The sequence below is a fragment of the Garra rufa genome, chromosome 10, assembly GCF_049309525.1.
Source record: "Garra rufa chromosome 10, GarRuf1.0, whole genome shotgun sequence".
Classification (NCBI taxonomy): domain Eukaryota; kingdom Metazoa; phylum Chordata; class Actinopteri; order Cypriniformes; family Cyprinidae; genus Garra; species Garra rufa.
Genome location: NC_133370.1, coordinates 48,147,100 through 48,165,154, shown reverse-complemented (window position 1 = coordinate 48,165,154; position 18,055 = coordinate 48,147,100). Strand labels below are relative to the sequence as shown.

At 36.3% G+C, this 18,055-nt stretch overlaps 1 protein-coding gene across 1 annotated transcript in view; it reads right to left on the bottom strand.

Moving 5' to 3' along the window:
• Positions 1 to 18,055, bottom strand: part of LOC141344614 (zinc finger protein 521-like) — a 68,821-nt gene that overhangs the window by 36,367 nt on the left and 14,399 nt on the right. Inside the window, exon 2 of the mRNA XM_073849487.1 lies at positions 3,887 to 4,048. The gene's annotated coding sequence lies outside the window, so the exon portion shown is untranslated. The remainder of the gene's footprint in view (positions 1 to 3,886; positions 4,049 to 18,055) is intronic.

Genomic DNA, 18,055 nt, shown 5'->3' with positions numbered 1-18,055 from the left:
CTGATTTAAAAGTTTTGAGTGGAAAAATTAATAGATAAACTTTAATTTATAGTTCACATTGAAAATAGTTGATCCAAAAAAAAAAAAAAAACTGCTCAAAATGTACTTTCGCCATGCAAGATGAGTTTATTTCTTCATCAGATTTGGAGAAATGTGTCATTCCATCACTTGATTGCTGCAGTGAATGGGTGCCGTCAGAATGAGAGTCCAAAAAGATGATAAAACCATCACAATAATCCAACAGTAATCCACACCACTCCAGTCCATCAGTTAACATGAATTAACAAGCCTAAAGCTGTGTGTTTGAAAGAAACTAATCCATCATTACGATGTTTTAACTTCAAACCATGGTTTCTGATTAAAATACGAGTCCATAATGCATAATAACACTTCCTCCAGTGCAAAAGTCCATCTCCTGTTGTCTCTCACACCAAAATCAACACACATATTTGTTTAGAGCTGTTTTGGCTTGTAAACGGTGCTTGATCTTCGCAGATTTCTCTCCTGATTCAGACCAGACCACTTTGAGGAACCGTTTTATGGATTATGGACTCATATTTTAGCCAGAAGATTATCAATTTGTTTCTTTTTGATTCTCAAGATGTTACTGACGGACTGGAGTGGTGTGGATTACTTGTGGATTATTGTGATGTTTTTATCAGCTGTTTGGACTCTATATCTGATGGCACCCATTCACTGTAGAGGATCCATTGGTGGTTTGGTTATCCATGTTGGTGTTGTTTTTGTATGTGAGAGACAACAGGAGATTGACTTTTACACTGGAGGAAGTGTTATTATAGATTATGCACTCATATTTAGGCCAGAAGTAGCAGTTTGAGGTTAAAGATGCCTTAATGAGGGATTTGTTTCTTACTAACAAGCAGGTTTTGTATTTTCAAGATGATAACTGATGGACTGAAGATGTTTTTATCAGCTGTTTGGACTCTCATTCTGACGGCACCCATTCACTGCAGATGATCCATTAGTGAGCAAGTAACATAATGCTACATTTCTCCGAATTTGATGAAAAAAAAAAAACACTCTTTGATGGCCTGAGGTTGAGGACATTTTTAGCCAATTTTAAAGGGATAGTTCACCCAAAAATGTAAATTTGATGTTTATCTGTTTATCTGTTCAGCTACAGCTGAACGTTCCGGTGGATTAAAGGTAAATAATGATATAAATACTGTTCAGTTTTTTGCACAGACCAATTGTTTTGTGTCTTAAGACCTCAATGTATTGTCATAAGCCAAAGGGTTTCATTTGGTTTTGTCTGTGAATGTTTTTTTCTCTTAAAGATTAGGTAACCATTGACTGACATTATATGACTGACAGACTACAACGGTTTGAGTTAAAAAATCTCTGTTTGTGTTCTACTCAAGAAACAGTCACCTACATCTTGGATGCCCTTGGGGTAAGCAGATAAACATCAAATTTTAATTTTTGGGTGAACTATCCATAAGCTTTTAGGCTTAATCCTTAACGGCGCAACCCTTTATGAGCATTAACATAAAAGAGGAGATAATGTTTTAAATACATAAGCATATATTTTTTTTTTAACTGGACCAACGTGCCTTATAACAGTTTACAATTGCACAGAAAGTATCTGTTAAAAGCCTACACTGGTGACCTTGAGGAGCTGTATCGCTGAGCGTTTATGTGGAGATGGACAGCTGTTGCATTTCCAGCCTCCCTGAGGACAGCGGCGGCTGAACCGACAGGATGCTGAAACCAGCCGCAGAAACTCAATCCTCAGCCGGGCCGGAGCCAGAACCCCACCGACGCTGAGAGCTTTCAGGGGTAAACATTCCTATCCCAGCCCCCTCTAGGGAGTATCCCTACCATCCTACCCCAGCAGAAAGACACCCTTCCCGGGGACGCAGCGCTTCAGTCCTGCACGAGCATTTGCGACGGGGAAAAGAGCCCGTCGGGTTGAGGTCAGTATGAGGAATGCTGGAGGGTGCAGGCATTCTTCCTTTCCCGTTCCTGAGGAAGACAGCAGGTCCTGCGGGACACATTCCTATAGCCGTCTCTCTCTCTGCAGTTCTGCATTAGTACGATCAATAGTCCAATCACATCAGGGACAGGGGTGGATCCATCGGCCCATTCCCATAACGCAATGCAGTGGTCATGGCTTAAGTGCACAGAGAGGTGTTAAAGCTCCTCTGGACCTGGCCGAGACGACGGCAGCCATTGATCGAGGCGACACGTGACGTCTCTTACTGCCTCTGTCTTTGTGTCTCATTCTCTCGTGAAAATCAGAAATCCGTTTTGCACACCTTTGGTCATTTAAAGTTGAATCTGTGGTTCCTGAATTGTCTGTAAATTATAACTTCGAGTGATTTGTGACTCAAAATGAGCTGCACTCTTAAAAAGTAAAGGTGCTTTAGGATGCCATAGAAGAACCTTTTTTGTCTAAATGGTTCTATAAAGAACTTTTAACATCTGAAGAACCTTTCTGTTTCACAGATTATGAAATGGTTCTTTAAAGAACCTTAGACTGGTTCTTTGTAGAACCAAAAATGGTTCTTCCAGGGCATCGCTGTGAAGAACCTTTTAAAGCAGCTTTATTTTGAGTAAGAGATGTTACTGCGACCCGTTCTCCTAAGACTCGCAAGGCTTACAGTAAATCAGTCTAATTACAGAGCATGGCATTTGTGAAGAAAATGAAGCTGAATGAGTGTGTTTGAGCTTTTTCTGTTTAATTTAATCTGCGAAAATGCTGGAAAGAGTGAATGCGAGCTCCTCGTTGCAGCTTTTTAATATCAGATCCATTTGAAGAAGCAACTCATTTAATCATTCATGCTGAGCTTCTTTTAAACCTGCTTTCACCTGCACACTTCCCTGCTCTTCTTCAGATATGCACCGTTCCCAAATGACTATTACATTTGTCTTTTTGGCCTCCACAGGGAGCTCATTTAAACCACCGTCTCAAGTACTGAACAATTAAGACTTATTTGTCAGAGAAATGGGGGTATTTAATGAGGGGCTGCTCTGATGGCAGAGGGAGTCGCTGATCAAATCCAGCCAAATTAATTACACAGAAGCACTGAATTACAAAAAGCCCAATCTCCAACCTGGGGAGCAAACCAAAAATGTTTGTGTAGAAGTTTTTTTGTGTGTGTAGAAGTTTACGTCAAAGTGACATACTGCAATAAAACAGTGGATGAAAATAATAATGAAGCAACAGTGTGGTGCATATAAAAATGAGTCAGATCTGAGTGCCATCTACATCATGCTAAAGGGCACAAAAGAAGATGTTTTGAAAAATGTGGGTAACCAAACTGTTGACGGTAGCCATGGACTTTGGGGGAAAATACTATAAAAGTCAATGGCTACCAGCAACTGTTTGGTTACCAACATTTTTCAGTATATCTTCTTTTATGTTCATCAGAATAAAGAAACTCAATGGGTCTGTGGTCCAGAGTCACATTCAGTATATGCATAGTAAATGCATTCATGACATCTATAAGGTGTGTTAAACAGTCTGCGTAAATACTTCTAAATGTAGATGAAGCTTCTGTGGCACTTCTGGAGTGCAAAGATGGATTTTGTTGATATTAATTGCATTTGATTGGTATCAGCCCTATGGAATGTCATTTTTCTAATTGCATTTATTGACGAAATATATAGACATAAGAAGGAAAATATTGTCTCCTAATGGAAATGCTTATTTTTGTCACTGGTTTAGGATTATTTTTTTTGTTTCTGTTTTTATCCATGCTTCACAAATCCTGTAAAGTATCCTCCTTTTTGAAAGCAGCTTGTGCAATTAATTTTCATGTTTGTACATTTTTAAAAAAAGTCTGTTGCCTGTTTCACTTATGGATCATGCAATGTTGTGTGTGTAATTTAAAGGAGTATCTCATTATTGGTCATTATTTACCTGTGAGGTGGCACTGATGACTCTTGTGTGGAGTGAGAGTGTTCAGGGGCTCAAACGCCTGCTCTTCCTCCTCCTCTTCCTCCTCCTCAGGACAGATCTGGCTCCTCAGACGGCCATTTCCTTCATCCTTTGACTCAATCTCAGCAGCAGCAGCGTCTGGATCTGAGGGACCAATCGCAGCAGGAGAAGAGATGATCATCAATAGTTTAAGATCTATTCTCACATTATCCCAGCAGACAAGCAGGCGTATTAAAAACATTCTCAAAGATCTTTTTTTCTCAAGAAATAATTGTATTGATTGTACTTGCATTACTTTTTATTTGCAAAGAACATTGATTTTGTTCAGTGTGACCAAGCAACTGAAGGTAATTGTATCTACCAACCACTGTGGCAGACAAATTGTCATGGATTGTTTCGCAACAATAAATTCTTGTTCTAAAGCATTTGAGAAAGAGGAGAAAGTAAAGCTCTACATGTTTGATTGGCTGTACGTCTCAAACCTCAATGGTGTTCTGCTTGTTTCTCAGCGCAAAATGTTCGTCTTATATGGTGGCGCTCCAAATGGTGCTCCAGTACCACCTAAAACACCAGAGGTCTGCCTTTGTGAGTGTTTTTCAGTATTCTCTATGAGCACGGTAATGTACTATATGCATAATAAATTGTATTTTAGTCATGATTGCGATTTCTGCTTTTCTCAATTTATTAAGCATAATCGTCTGCAATATTTGCCCGCTGGTTGTTTATCCTGAATATGTTTCATTTTCATGTTTTTGCATTTGTGTCATCTTGCATTGGTAACAAGCCTTCACAAGCATTCATGGCTGTGGTTGCCAGATGTCAAGAGATGAAATCCTCCAATCAGAGGTTTTAAAATTGATAAATTGTCTCCACAGTAATTTTCCCAACATGGCAACCATGTACAAAAGTGCTGATGAGCTGAAAACACCAACAAACGTAAGCTGGAGTTCAGCAATATCTATTGAGATATTCTGCTTAAATACAAGTTTTCTTTCACAAGGTTGTTTGCGCTGCTTGCTGCAACTAAATCTGCATGCAAACCATGTCAAAGTTATACTGACTGAATATTTCTGATGAAATATTAAAAAATATTTTACAATAGTCATGATTAATAAGCATGGTTATATTTTTAGCAAAAATTTGAAATAAAATTGTGATTAATCGTTTAACCATTTTCATGCAGCCCTATCAGCTATAAAGACAGAGCAAAATATATAATATAAGACAAAGCAAACCAATACAAATATGCCCGCTACTCAGTATTATTATGAGATTACATTCAAGACTGCACTCAAGACACTTCAATATACAATTTTTTCAAGTTCCTCAAAGCTTTGAGACTTTGGAAAAACACATTATTGCCTTTATTGATGGGTTTTGTTTTGTAAGAGAATTGTCAGTTTTAGAAAACTTGCCAAGCAGGGAATCGGATGCACACAAACAGTACAGTCTACCATCAGCCTGCAAAAGACTGCCAACCAGATTTGGCGAGGCACTAACAGTACGTCGAATTTTCCAGATTTGCACTCATTATCTTATATCAAGGTCTCTCTGAACAAGAGAAAGACAGGTGCTAATACGGTGCCAAAAATGTATCTTATACTTCCATATTGTTAGACAACCAACTTTCATAGAAGAGTTTGCTACAAGGACACTCTTAAAAAACACTCTTCTCCCAGCTATCACCAGAAACTATTCCACAAAAAGAGTTCTTGCAGTCATAACTAGTTTATTCTGCTCTGTCTTATCTGTTAGTGTTCATCTAACACATACTATAAACGAAAAATGTGAGAAAACTAACCCAAAAAGATGCATATTGGAATCTTACAGTCCTAGTACATACCATTTTTCGAGTAATATGGACCTTTAGGACACTAAAATAAATGCATCAAGGAGACAAAGCAACTGACCCTTCGCCAGGAGTTTGATTAACAGGCGATCTGACCAATCATAACGCTGAATATGCTATTGTGTCCAACAAACTAACCAGACAGGAGAATAGATTAATGTCAGTGAACTTGAAAAATATGTGTATTGTGTATACAAGATGCCTTCTGATGTTCATTTATGTTTATTTTGTGCTATAACTAGTAAAAAGGAAGATCTGTTAACGTGCCACTAGAACTGAGGTGCTACAGTGATCTGTCACAACACTTTGAAGAGCATCAAAACGCTATTTATTGTTTGAAATGACCAAATTTGAAAGCTGAGACTTTGTTTCATACTTTGTTGGCACTTTGTCAGTTCCTTATAGCTCTTTGCATGCGCTATGGCTTGTCGGACGTTGCAACAGTAACTAATGCCATCTTCATCAGACTCAATGGCCTCTTTAACTATTGGTTCAATCTTGCCAACAGGGATCTAAGAATCTGTTTCTCAAGGATGTGGCGCCCATCTAAAAGATCAATGTTTCAAAGCACAACAATAGCAACTTCTAGGTAAGAAGGTTCACTGCAAAACTTAATAGGTATTTTTATCTTGTTTCCAGTCAAAATATCTAAAAGTACTTCAATTAAGATGCATTTGCCATAAGCAAAATGACATAAGAAATTTAGGCTTGTTTCTAAGTGGAGTAAGTGAAATATTCTTAAAACAAGAGTATTTTACTTACCCCACTGGCAGATAATTCAATTCCTTTTAAGGACAATGCCCTTCATTTATTTATGTTTTCCTGAAAACAAGACTAAATATATTATGTCATTTTGCTTATCTAGTAAATGCATCTTAATTTAATTTAATTTAGCCACAAGACAAAAATACTTAAGATAAGCCTTTTTTGTGTTTTAGTAACACGGTCTGATTTCAGCTGTAGCTTATTTGAGTAATGGTGTTTAATTTTGTATTTATTCTCTATGACAACTGGTACTTACTCAAATACTCTCCAACAAGAGAAAATACACCTATTTCTGCAATCTCATCAAGTTTTTGATTTTTTAGATATTTTAGCTGGAAACAAGACATTAAATCTAAGTAAGAAAATATTTTTTTGCAGTGTTGGCAACAGAAGTCGCGCAGAGCATAATGAAATGTTATATCAAATAAATAAATGAAATGACTGCATTTAATCATAAATGCAATAGAGTAATTCCATGAATTAAACATACATATATACATATATATATATATATATGTATTCAGAATTCTGTAAAGTAGCAAATTTATAAATAATTTCTGTCATAGATGCAGTCAATATGTCAATACTGTCTGTTTTAGGGTCTATGCAACTGTTAGTAAATGCAGAACCGCACTTTACATAAAATACTTATAAATACACATGCAATCATGCTGCATCAACAGATTAAAGATGTTTCATTTAAAGTTTACACTACATAACTCTATATTTACCCAGATTTACTCACATTCAGCAAATGACAAGCATAGGCAAATCCTGAACAAACTCAATGAAAGATGACCTGCACCGAGCTGTTATTTTAAGATTATTTTCAAACTAGCAGCTGTAAGGTTTGAACTTTAACAATCCTTGTGCCAGAGAATCCTCCGGAGACGCCGTCATTGATGTGCACTGCAGTGAGACGGATCAATAGCGGGACGTTTGAGGATTTGACCGCTCTCCTGGAATACACACGAGCCGCCGCACAAAGCAGCAGAGTGAGCATTACTGAACTCACTAAAACATAAGCATTTACTCAATCTCCTTGGTTCTCCTTTAACAGCATAAAGTCACACTCTTTTCAAGTAACAAACTCTGTCCAACAAGACAAACGTACATAGATCTCACACTGTCCTGTCCTGCCAATAGGAGATCTTTAAAGACACACTTACTGCTTTTCTGTTGAGCGTCAGTGGTAATGTTATTTATTTTACTGACATACAGTCTAATAAACAAGAGATAATGTGCAGACAGGCATTGTAACATAATAACAGTGACCATGACTCTAATCACTGCAAAAAAAGCTTGTCTTACTTAGTATTTTTGTCTTGTTTCTAGTCTAAATAAAATCTTAAATTGAGATAAATTTACTAAATAAGCAAAATTATGCAAGATATTTAGTCTTGTTTACTAAATTAAGTGCGTTTTTCTTAAAACAAGTAAAATTATCTGCCAGTGGGGTAAGTAAAATGCAAAAAAATGCTTTTCTTACTTAGATTTTTTGTCTTGTTTCCAGCCAAAATATCTACAAATTCTTAAATAAGGAAGGATTTTATAGACAAGTAAAAATTATTGTCTTGTTTTCAGAAAAAAAATGGTCAAATTTAAGTGAGTTTTTGCTTGAAACAAGCAAAATAATCTCCCAATGGGGTAAGAAAAATAATATTGTTTTCTTTTTGAAATAATAATAATAATTATTATTATTATTATTATTATTATTATTATTATTAAATAATTAATTTTGACGTTTTTTCTGAAAACAAGAATAATTTTTGATCGTCTAGAAAATCCTTCATGATTTAAGAATTGTTAGATATTTTGGCTGGAAACAATACCCAAATTCTAAGTAAGAAAAGCATTTTTTGCAGTATGTTCTAAGAATATTTTACTTACCCCACTAGCAGGTTGTTTTACTTGTTTTAAGAAAAATTTACTTAATTGTGACCCTGGACCACAAAACCAGTCATAAGGTTAAATTTTACAAAACTGAGATGTATACATTATATTAAAGTTCAATAAATAAGCTTTCTATTGATATATGGATTTGTTAGGATAGGACAATATTTGGCCGAGATACATCTATTTGAAAATCTGCAATCTGAGGGTGCAAAAAAATCAAAATACTGAAAAAATCACCTTTAAAGTTGTCCAAATTAAGTTCTTAACAATGCATATTACTAATCAAAAATTACATTTTGATATATTTATAGTAGGAATTTTACAAAAAATCTTCATGGAACATGATCTTTACTTAATTTCCTAATGATTTTTGGCATAAAAGAAAAATCAATAATTTTGACCCATACTATGTATTTTTGGCTATTGCTACAAATATACCCCAGCGACTTAAGACTGGTTTTGTGGTCCAGGGTCACAATTTAGTGAGTTTTTGCTTAAAACAAGCAAAAAAAAATCTGCCAATGGGGTGAGAAAAATAATCTAGTTGTCTGCTTGAAATAAGATTTTTTTTCTTACCCCATTGGCAGATTATTTTGCTTGTTTTAAGCAAAAACTCACTTAATTTTGACTTGTTTTTACTAAAAACAAGACAATGATTTTTACTTGTCTAGAAATCCTTTCTGATTCAAGAATTTTTAGATATTTTGGCTGGAAACAAGACAAAAAATCTTAGTAAGAAAAGCATTTTTTGCAGTGTATACTCTATCTTTGCAAGAAAATATAAACTGCACATACAGCCTCTATAACGAAAAGACAGATCCTGAAAAGTGTGTGCTGTTTTATCAATACAGCAAATGCCATGAATAAGTGATTTCTCTTTGCCCTCCTTTCTCTAATTCCTCTAGCAGCAAGTTCATTCTGTATATCGATCTTCTTTCTCTAATCGGTCCACACACACACACTCAGTCTAATGCACTCCTCGACTCATATTCTCTCCCAAAGAACAGCGCAGACAGAGCAATAAAAAAATAAAGGCAAGTTTTATAAGAGAGAGAGAGAGATGGCGCGATGCAGGACACATCTGAGGACACTGATCCCAGAACAGCAGTGTTACCAGAGACAATTCATTCGTATGCTGCTGCTTACTGCATAATATCAGTGAACTCTATATACACTTCTGCATTTCGCCTCGGTCAGCTCAGTGACATCTGGTGCAGCACCGGAGGTCTTTTTCTCCCAATGCTGCTCGTGCTGTTAGGATGGGTAGGAGGAAATTACTTTTCACACTTTTTAAAATAAGTTTCCAGAAATGACATGTATGACGTCCATTGCTCTATGAGACCATCACATATTAAATAAAGTACATGACCTGATCACATTTATCACTGTTATGCACTGAAAGTAAACATAAATGAATACTCTTTCATGTGAAGAATAGCATAATTTAGTTATAGACAGTTAATGCGCTACAATATGATTAATTACTGTAATTTCATTTCTTTTCTCTTTAAAATGTAAGGGGATACTCTCAGTGTTGGGGAAAGTTACTTTTAAAAGTAATGCATTACAATATTGAGTCACTCCCTAAAAAAGTAACTAATTACACAAGTAATTGTTACATTACTTTTGCGTTACTTTTTAAATCTGGGCAGGGCTTGCTTGTTTGTTTTTAATATAAAAAGTTCTATTTTTGGCAAAAGCCTTTTCACACCAAAAGCCTCAGGCTTAGAGAAAAGTAAATTGAGGTCTGTACAGTGGACCGCGGAAGAAAAAATGTCAACTCTTCAGCAATAAAAAAAGGAAAACAAATGTTAGATTATCTTGCTATTTTTGATATAGACTTGTATAGTGATGAAAGTCAAAATATTAAATATCATGGATAAATATCTACTGAACAATCCATTATTTTGTAGAGGGGGGTCAAAATGGCAGTTTTCAGCTGAGATTCAGAGCCAATTAGAAGAGGCTAAAAATGTCTTTAGTAAAATGGCTGGATCATAATGTTATTTTTACACAGAGATTATTAGGTCTGCTAGTAAAACCTGTTAACTTTAGTCATCTTTGTTGCATTATGTACCAATGGTGACCATTTAAAAATGGGGAAACGGCCTTTTTCAAGCTTTTGCTCTAAAGTTTGCATGAACGTAACTCAGTAAGTATGAAAGATATCTTACCTTTTGGCACCTTCATTTGTAAGGCCCTATATGATTTGTTTCTAGAGATATTGGAATTTGAATATGGTTTCAGGAGTAAATCGTTAAAATGTATACATTTTCAGTGCAAAAAAAAAACAAATGTGGGTCGATTTGAAAAAATATTTGGTTTTCAACAACTCAAAATGGGTCATGTTCAACAATGCGAGTATGGAGCGTCATTCAGATCCCCATAACTTTGGAACTGAGCGATGTAGGGCCTTAAAAATGACTCCTGGAGCCATATTGAAATTTCAATATCTCTAGAACTGAACCATATAGGACCTTAAAAATGATGATGCCCAAAGAAAAGTTTGTTAAGACCCAATATCTAAAAGAGCATTAGGATATCTTTAATATTTCTTGAGTTACAGACAAGCAAACTTTGGAGCAAAAACTTGAAAAGTGCCATTTCCCTTTTTTTTTGAATGGTCACCATTGGCACATAATGCAACAAAGATGGCTAAAGTTAACAGATTTTACAAGCAGACCTACCAATCTCTGTGCAAAAATAACATTATGATGCTGCCATCTTTCTAAAGTCATTTTTACCCTCTTCTAATTTTCTAAAAATCTCAGGTGAAAAATTGCCATTTTGACCTCCCTCTACAAAATAGTGGATTACTCAGTAAATATTCTTCCATGAAATGTAATATTTTGGCTTTCATCACTGTACTTGATTATCATTCTTCAGAAAAAAAAAATATATATATTAGCAAAATCAAACATTTGAGCCAGGGAAGTTTGGTTGATTTGATCAACATCTCATGCAATTTTTATGTTCCTTTTATTTTATTAACATTTTTAACACATTCTGCAAAAGGTAAAAGTATCGCTAGAACTGTATCTTTAAGTCATCTTTTAGATCTGAAAGAAACAACTCTCCAACATGAAATATCAGAGTTTGACCACTGCTGGCCTGAAATATCATATGCTTTCATCATCCGTTGTACTGTATTTATGTCTTCACAGCAGCGCCGCTGTTGCACAAACGGCTGACAGGCTCACAGGTACCATCATCCATATGAGCTTTAAAATAAACACACATGAGAGCTGACCTTTACATGAGACAAATGAAGCAGCAGATCCGCTGGACTCACTCATGACCTGATTACCGCCGAACGCCACATGCATGACAGGAGTCATTCGTCTAGTGAACCACCACAGCTCCTACACATCCATACAACAGCACAAAGAGCTGCACTGCCATGTGCAAATCAGATTCATATATACATTATCCATCTGGGTTGACTTTCATGGCACACAGAAATGACCAGGGACACATTAAGGCATAACATGTCCACATAATGGATCTCTGAAAAGTGATCTCTGGGAGGCATTTGTAAAAGTGCTGGAATCTTATATGCGCCAGCAAAATTAATTGCATTAAAATTCTGTATAATGCAAATGCATTGAATGACTGCTAGCTGCTAGACTGGGAGCTTCAGTCTTGTATTCTTTTCACTTTTCTTCAACTTAAAAATCAATATTAGCTTAAAAAGCACACAGATACAAATTTCAAAAAGCTCTTCCAGTGCAACTGTAGACTACCAGACCTGCTGCTTCCAGATATCATTAATAATAATCAAACACAACTAATGATTAAAACACACTCACTGTTCTAATCTGGACACCTTTAGTAGCTTAAGTAAGTCATCTATAGTTAGATACTGTACCTAGAATCTTCGCGGTTTTTGCTGTAGTGCTTATTTTTAGTGATCTGTAAGAAACTGAAGAAAAAACATCAAGCACTACAGCAAAAACCGCGAAGGTTCTCAGTCACTTCAATTAAAATAAGTTACCCTGAACTAACTGGTATCATAAAATTTCACTTTAGTATGAATTACTCAAATCTAAAATTTTGATACAAAGACAACACTGCAAAAAAGGTTTTTCTTACTTGGACTTTTTGTTGTGTTTCCAGACAAAATATCTAAAAATTCTTAAATCAAGAAGGATTTTCTAGACAAGTAAAAAAAATTTGTTTTAAAAAAAAAAATTGTCAAAATTAAGTGTGTTTTTGCTTGAAACGAGCAAGATAATCTGCCAGCGGGGTAAGAAAAATAATCTTGTTTTCTGTTTGAAATAAAAAAAAATTAGCTTACCCCATTTTCACTTATCTAGAAAATCCTTCTTAATTTAAGAATTTTTAGATATTTTGGCTGGAAACAAGACAAAACATCGAAGTAAGAAAAGCATTTTTTGCAGTGAACTTCATATGCAACACATTCATTCTAGCAATGCATTCCGTTTAAAATAAATAATATGCAAATTTGAAAAAACAGACCATCAGACTGACAAATTTCTTTGAGGAATAAATGAATTCACTCCACGCTCAAGAAACTGCATTTGAATCTGTTTAGCTAGCATCTTTGTTTAATGGTGATATCATTCTGGAATATGCAGCTTCATCAGAGAAATGTTATATAAAACGTCACAATTGTTGACCTTAAATAACCATGCAGCAACAGTATGTGTCGTCTGCATTATCACTACTATAAAGCACAAAATCCAATCTTGTTACTGACTATCTAGCCTCAGCAGAACCACAGTTTCCATAAACTGCTCTGAAGTCTGTCTCTGACAGTTTAAAACATGGATTACCTTTGCATCAGCTGGTTTGGCCATTTTAAACTGTACTTTTCCATTTTTCAATTGTTATGTCAAACCTCAATCTGTATGTAAATCATGCGCCACACAGCTTTTACAAATGCACAGAGCTTTCACTGCTGAAAGAACAGAATAACACATTACTGGTTAAACCAGAAGACTGCCAGTGGCTCTGCTGCTCTTCTAACACATGGTCTTTTACTGTCACTGAGAAAGAGAATTTGACCATTAACTGATGTCCTTTAAAGCCCATGGCAGAAATATCCAACCTCGCCATCACTGAAATGATATATGTATAAGCTGCAGAACGAGTGCCAAAGGTAATCCCAGCTGTGCTGATACAGAGCCGTATTGCATGGCTATGGGTTTGATACTCTTTGATGGCACAAGAAATAAATAATACAACCACAACGTGTCCTAATCAAAAATTCTATTCAGAACGACTTTCAAATCTCAAGTTAACACTTCAAAAATTGAGCCCAAGCCTCCGTTACTTAAAGGATTAGTTCACTTCCACAAAAGAAATGCACAGATAATGTACTAACCCCGTTGTCATTCACGATGTTCATGTCTTTCTTTCTTCAGTCGTAAATTATGTTTTTTGAGGAAAACAGTTCAGGATTTCTCTCCATATAGTGGACTTCTATGGTGCCCCCGAGTTTGATCTTCCAAAATGCAGTTAAAATGCAGCTTCAAAGGCCTCTAAATGATCTCAGCTGAGGAAGAAGGGTCTTATCTAGTGAAACGAGCAGTGAAACCCATCTCCTTTTCTCCTCTAACTTCAAAATCACCCTATTTTCAACCCTTTTACAACATACCCGAACTGTCTTGAACAGGAATACACAGTTTTGAGACGAGCGTTTGAGGTTAAAAAGTATATTATATTTAGATATATATATAAAAATTAGAAAATTGTCCTCGGCTGGGATCATTTAGAGCCCATTTAAACTGCATTTTGGAACTCGGGGCACCATAAAAGTCCTCTAGATGGAGAGAAATCCTGTAATGTTTTCCTCAAAAAACATAATTTATGACTGAAGAAAGAAACACATAAACATCTTGGATGAGAAGGGGGTGAGTACATTATCTGTACATTTTTGTTCTGGAAGTGAATTACTCCTTTAAATACTAACATTATTTGTATAATAATAAAATATAACTTTATTGAACAATAGTATTTAATAAAAAATAATAGCCATAAAAAGTTTGCACAATAAAAATAAACATTTAAACAATTCAGTCAAAACCACAGTGCTGTGATTAAGCAAAAAGAAAAGTTAAAGTTAACTAATAATATAAAAAAATATAAAGCAATATTAGATAAATTAGTCCAAAGATTGCCTTTAAGATATACTGTATCTAGGGGTGTAACGGTTCATGTATTCATCCCAAACCATCATGGTACGAATGTTGCGGTTCGGTTCATGCAGTCAGAAGATGAATATGGTCATTCATAGGCAATCAATTCAGAAGGGGGTGCACACAATAATGCAACGCTAACTGTCACAACAGGAAAGAGCAGAAGAAGAGATGGTCTACGCACTAACCCAAAACAAGAACAGTGAGTTCAGACAGCACTCAATGGCTTGAAGAACTGCCTGCTTGCTTTAAATCAGTAGTGTGGGAAAGTTTGGGGTTCTAGAGATGCACCAGCTATAAATCTGATCCGGTTTTCAGTTTTTTTTTTTTTTGGCTGATCTCGATTCCAGAGATTTGCATTGCAAAAAAATGTCCCAAAAAAAGGTTTGTAAAGAGGAGAAAATACCGTACCAGGCAATTCGAGCTCACTGTTTGCGATGCTCGAAATGTAGGAAAACCAATATGTGGGGGTTTATATGAATGTATCAGAAACTGATCATATTTATAAATGATTTGATGGCATTTTCTTTTCCTTTTACCTCCATATAGTGCATATTAAAGTAGTGTTTATAAAGCATAGCTGCTATGTTTACAGCTGAAACTCTATATCAATAATCTATATGTTCCATAAGGACCACCTGCTGTCTGATAATAAATCTGCATTTTCATTCAGCCCATCTGCTGTTTTTGTTTTGTGCAGGTGTCTTATGTAGCATAATTTGACCAATCTCAAGTCAGATCATCTGTTTTTGCTTTAAATCTTGAAATTATACAATCTAATTCAAATCAAAAACAACTGCTCATGCTGCATGTAGCACTACTGTCTGTTCAAAATAAATGAAAAATACATTTCCTGTTGTACCATACTCATATCGATCCATGACCCCAAACCTAAGGTATGTACAGAACTATGAATGCTGTGTACCGTTACACCCCTAGATATATCCAAAACATATTATATCTCATGTTTAGCCACACTGTAGACATCAGAGCATTCACATCTACTTCAGTGTAGAGCTGTAAATCTTTGCCCGAACCCGACGGGACCCGACGGGACCCGACGGGTTCGGTCGGGTTCGGTCTTAATTTTTAGCATTCTGCACGGGCTCGGGCCGGGCTCGGGCTTGCGCGGTAAATGAGTGGTCAGGTGATGCGTTTCGTCACTCACTACATTGAAACGGCTGTCATGGAAAATGAAACGGATGTTCTTAGCTGGCGGAACATCAACAAACCATCCTACCCAAAACTTGCAAAATTAGCCAGATCAGTACTAAGCATCCCAGTAGCAGCAGCAGTGAAAGGGTGTTTAGTGCTGCTGGACGCACCATCAGTGAGCGGAGGACCGCGCTGAAGCCATATACAGTGGATTCAATAATTTTCCTCCACACAAACATATCCTAATATTAGTGAGTAAAGGCTTTTTTAATGTATAACTAAATATCAATTGAGTCTTACATGCGTAAAGTAAACAGAGTAGGCTATATAGGCTAATGTTGGCATTATTATTTTATTATTTCAACTGATGTTCACCGTCGCATTGAGACCGGTATGTGGAGAGAAGTGGCTAAGCAAATACGGCGGAGCCTTTGTATTAATTTCGTTATTGACACCTAATATCTTAATTTAGAATGTATATTAATTTATTTTGTTAAGAAAGACAAATTTTTATTGGTGCGTTGGCCTTATATTCCTATTTGATTGTGGAGAGAGGCGGCCGCATTCGTTTGTTTTAGACAAGTCCCTCTTTTGTTTGTCTAATCTCAATGTTATATAACTTTTTGTTTTATGTCGTTATTCCCAAATACTTAGAATTTATCTTGACTTAATTTGTTAAGAAATACTCTTTTTTTTTTATAGGCCCGTAGCAGGTCTATTTAGGCTATATTGTAGGTTATGCCTAAGCCTATTTGAGCGCGAGATGTCGTTACTGAGATGGTACAATGTTAGAGGACTTATTTCATTTCTTTGTTATAACTTCCTAGTGGCCTATAGCCTAGTCATTAATAATTTATCTTTAAAAATGTATAAATGACTCATTCTTGACAAAAGGCAAAAGTGCTGTGTGCGTGCGCACATTTCAATGATGTCGGGCTGTAAACGGGTTCGGGCTTTTAAAAAGCGGTCAGTCTCGGGCTCGGCTCGGGCTCGGGCTGATTTCGGTCGGGCTCGGGCCTTGTCGGGCCTAACTTTTAAGGCCCGATTACAGCTCTACTTCAGTGCTTAAACTCTATAGACGGTGCAGGCTGATTGGTCTGCAATCTACTGGCAATCTCATCATTAAATACATGGCACAAGCTGACTGGCTTCTGCTGATTCTGCAGCCAATGAGATTGTTCAACATTTAAATAGTCCAGTTCAAGTGTTCAACGTAACCCTCCACCTCCCCCAGCACCACCTGTCTAGATCTGCTGCAGGATTTATGAATGCCTATTCATCCAGCACCTGTGTATATGTTGGCAGTAGCAACACTTAAGGTCATTGCACACTAAGTCCAAAATTTCATACGCGTTTTTTCAGTTTTCTCAAATGCTTGTTACGGATGCGAAAACAGAGAAATTTTAGCATGTTAAAAAATAAATATGTCCTCACATTATGTCAATCGAGTTTACACACTGCCTCCAAAACTTTTGTCCATCATAAAAAAAAAATCGGATCGGGTTAAATTTTTTGCATTTTTCGCATCTGTAGCAAACATTTCGAGAGGTGTTTTGACAGTTCAGAGGGACTGTACAAGTGAACGGCAAAATCCAGAATTGCGTCTGACAAGTTCATCCACTTCGTCTCTCAGCACAAAGCACTGTAAAGGTCCTTGTACACAGAGTTTCTGCGCGTTACGAATTTTTAGGATTACGAATGTGAGTGTGCAATGACTTTTATTCTGAAGCAGCAGCAGATCTAGTCCACAATGACCAAATGCATTAACACTGTTATACTAATTAACATGCTAAAACCATACTGAACATTTTTTTTATGATTAAAATATATATTTATACAAATTTTACAAATTCCAAACTTACTTAGCAACATTAAATATTAGGGGTGGAAGAAAAAAACGATTCTCCGATGCATCGTGATTCTCTCCTCAACGATTCTGAATATTTCACTTGATTGTGAGCTTGTTTTCTTCTCCCCGCGTGTGGCATGTGTGCACACTAGAGACACGGCGGGCTTCATTGCACAGAATTTGCACTGTGAGACACATGCGCATTGCTTGACAGTCTGTGCTTCCACTCGCCATGTTTTATGTTTTCATTCCTGCCGTTTGAGATGCAGTATATTAGATGCACAAAACTCGCGCACTGACAGACTTTCACGTGCACTTTGTGTTTGTTCATCCTAAAGCTCGATTGCGGCTGTGGTTAAATGCAAACGCATTTTCAAATACTTTTAAAAGCTGCCGCTGTCTATGATCTCATCAGTAATAATCAACGGTGGTAATGCTGAGGAAAAAAGAAAAACCAATAACTATTGTCTGTAAAC